Below are 3,727 nucleotides of genomic sequence, written 5' to 3' on the forward strand. Positions count from 1 at the left end.
AACTGTGGCCTTAAAAAACACATTTCCTTCTCTCTCTGAGGAACTTGTCTGTACCATTTGTTTGCCACTTAATATATTCTCCTTTGTATTGGCTGAGATCCAGGAGGATGGAGTCTGGTCCCTATTCATCCCTCAGGCTGATGAAAGGCGTGAGATGGGAAGGAACAAGGCAGACCTAGACAAGCCAGGATATGAGGAAGCTGACTAAGCTGGACAGTCAGTATAGGATAATGGTTAAGCATGTGAAGCTCAACATCAGACTACCTGGGTTCAAATCCTGATTCCACCACTTACCAGCACCTGGGACGCTTCACTGCAGACAATACTGGGTTTATTTTGAAACATCTTGAGTATTAATAGCTAGTGGAATCCTAGCTCTTGAGGTCCTATGGTGGTTGGAAAGGCCGGGGGGAGGCACGGGCACCTGGCATAACACTCACAAGAGCTAACAGTTATGGTGTATTCTCTTAGTTTGCTCAGCGCTTCCTGAGTGTTACATCATAGTACTTTGTTCTTGCCATTTACTGGATCCTTAGGAGTCCTCCAAAGGGCTCAAGTTTCCTAGACTCAGTGTTCCTCGTTATTCTTTGCCATGATCTTGCCCTAACTATCTAAATTGAGCTTACTAGGCGTAAGGTCGAGCAGAAAAGGAGAGTTTATATCCAATGGGAAATAAGAACAGCTTAGAAAGGGGAAACCTATTCACTTGAAGAAAACTATGGAAGAAAGAAGAAAGAAAAGCCGTTTTTGCTAATTATGGTCCCAATATGCTCAGGCTTTACCAGCATATGATGAGAAATGTTATCACATAAATGTTACATGTGAATTTTGCTAGCCTAAAGCCTGAACTTAGTGATTCCTTATAAAGTGCCCCAGGCTATTTAAATCCCCACAGAGGCTCTGTGTGGACATGGGAATATGTGTTGCAGCCACCATCATGTTGTCTTTGCCATTTTTAGGTGGCTTCTCTAGATGTAGATTTTGGACAACTATTCGAGCCACTGGGCCCTAATTTGTCACAGTGCAAGGACAGCCTGGGGGTCATTCAAAAATGGAAGAAGAAGCTTTCAGCCTATGAGTTGTGCTCTTTCAGGTAGCATTGCTTGTCATGAAGTGTTTTGCATTCACTGAGATTACACTCACATAGCCTGTTGCTTGCTGAAGCAGAAAAATACCATCTAAGTGATGCTATTGGGGTGAACTCAAGTTCTGTAAAACCTGGAAAAACTATTGGCCTCAGGCCCCTGCTGGGTCACTAAGCCTGCTTCTGTGTACCGTGCTGTTGTCTCGATGATAGCTCTCTCTGGGTTTTTAGAAGATTCTGGCAAAAATTGTCTTTTTAATACATCCTTCCATTCTTGCCCCATGCTCTCCACTTGCGTTTACAAGTCTAAATTCCAATTCTAAAGCCAATACGTGAGTCGCATTCTCATCCTCCCTGGGGGTTCTTTAGCTCCAATATCTGCAAAAGAGAGATTGGAAAGGTGGAGGGGAGAGAGCAATGCATAGCTCCACCTGCCAACTGTGATCAACATGAGACACCCTGGTTCTACCCCTGTTTCGAACTCTGCCTCCTTGGACGTGCCATTTAAAACCTATCTCAAAGGAGCCCAGGAAATAAGAGAACCAGAAAAGGAAGATACAGAATCCAAACATCATAGCAAATCTCTGTGTGAATAAAAATAGAGGGCGTAGTTGGTCAGAATTCATTGCTAACTCTGGAACAGTGTCGATCCATCTCTTCGTCAGACGTCAGACTGAGATTCTCTAGCCACATCACTCTGCTTCCTCAGACACAACCCTCTTGTGGACCTTGCTTCATGCTAACTTGATGAAGGGGAGGGAGGAGTGATGGCATCACAGTCACTTGCCCTGAGTCCCTACCAGCATCTAGTACAGAGACTATTCTCTACCGGACAGCTTGGTCTCACAATGTGCCCTCAAGTTTTGTTTGACAGAGAACATCTGCTCACGGTAGATTTGCAATGCACAGATAGGATCTGACAGGGACACATTTGGAGGGAATCCACGGGAGGGTGACCCCCAGTAGCTGCTGCATTGCACAACTGGAATTGCACAGTGCACAGCTTGCACAGACCTAGTGCACCCTCCCCCTAGTTTGTTCTGTCAGACAATATAATGGGCTAAATTGTGTACCTCCCAAAATTCACTCATTGAAGTCCCAGCCTCCAGTATTTCAGAATGTAGCTATATTTAGTAGTAAGGTCTTCAAGGAGGTGACTGAGTTAAAATGAGGCTATTACGGTGGCGCCCTCACCTTATATCACTGGTATCCTTATTTTTTTTTAACTTTGTTTGTTTGTTTATTTATTTATATTTTTGGCTGCATTGGGTCTTCATTGCTGCACGCAGGCTTTCTCTAGTTGCAGTGAGCGGGGGCTAATTTTCCTTGCGGTGCACAGGCTTCTCATTGTGGTGGCTTCTCTTGTTGTTGAGCACGGGCTCTAGGCGTGCGGGCTTCAGTAGTTGCAGCATGCGGGCTCTGTAGTTGCGGTGCGTGGGCCCTAGAGCACGTGGGCTTCAGTAATTGTGACGTGTGGGCTCAGTAGTTGTGGTTCACGGGCTCTAGAGCACAGGCTCAGTGTGTTGTGGTGCACGGGATTAGTTGCTCCGCGGCATGTGGGATCTTCCCAGACAAGGGATCAAACCCATGTCCCCTGCATTGACAGGCGAATTCTTAACCACTCTGCCACCAGGGAAGTCCCACTGGTATCCTTATAAGAAGAGGAAGAGACACCAGAGGCACAGAGGGACAAACACGTGAGGACAAAGCAGGGAGAAGGTAGCTGTCTATAAGCCAAAGAGAAAGGCCTGGAACAAATCCTTCCATCATGGCCCTCAGATGAATCCAACCCAGTCTGTATCATAGACTTCCGCCCTCTACAAACTCTGAGAAAATACATTTCTGTTAAGTTACCTATTCTGTGGTGTTTTGTTATGGCAGCCCTAGAAAACTAATACCCCTTCATACCATCTCTAATAAACAAACTAAGCATAAACAGATTTCACAAACATAGCTGTTCCCCAACCCTGGATGCTTCTACTGTAATTCCTTCCGATGAGAGACTTTCACAGTCTTTTAAATTTCTTCCAGGAATATTTAGCTACCCTGATCATGCATCATTACTAGAAGCCTATTGTATGACTCCATACAAAACCTGTCTCTGTCCTATGGTTTGGTATACTCAGCCTTCTCAATGAGCCCATTCTTTTATCCTAAGCTAAAGATATCTATTAGGCCTCCGAGATCTATGCACGTCCTCTACCATTGGATATGCGCACAGGTTCGCCAACCACACAAATCAGCCATGACATTTTCTAGTTGCGTGAGCTTAAGGGCATCATTTTACCTTTCAAAACTTAAGTATTTTCATCTGCAAAAGGGCGCGATAGTAGATACTTTGTTGGACTCTTGTAAAATGATGCATGTGAAATGCTTGGCTCAGCACATGGCACATGGCAATTACTCAACAAATGTTCATGTTGGATGTTGATCATCATTACCTTTATTTTTTTTGGAAACTCCTATAACTGTTCTCTTCTGAAATTTTCCAGTTTTCTTTTGTTGAATGCCTCAGCACTCTTGCAGTACATAAAGCAATTTCTCTGATCTGAGATCTTTTCTCACCAGTCTCTCCTTTATTATTGGTCTCCATACAGGTAAAATTGTTGTCTCTCTAGAACTCCAAACCTACAAGCCTTGGAG

This window comes from Lipotes vexillifer, unplaced genomic scaffold (genome assembly GCF_000442215.2).
Source record: "Lipotes vexillifer unplaced genomic scaffold, Lipotes_vexillifer_v1.1 scaffold45, whole genome shotgun sequence".
Taxonomy (NCBI): Eukaryota; Metazoa; Chordata; class Mammalia; order Artiodactyla; family Lipotidae; genus Lipotes; species Lipotes vexillifer.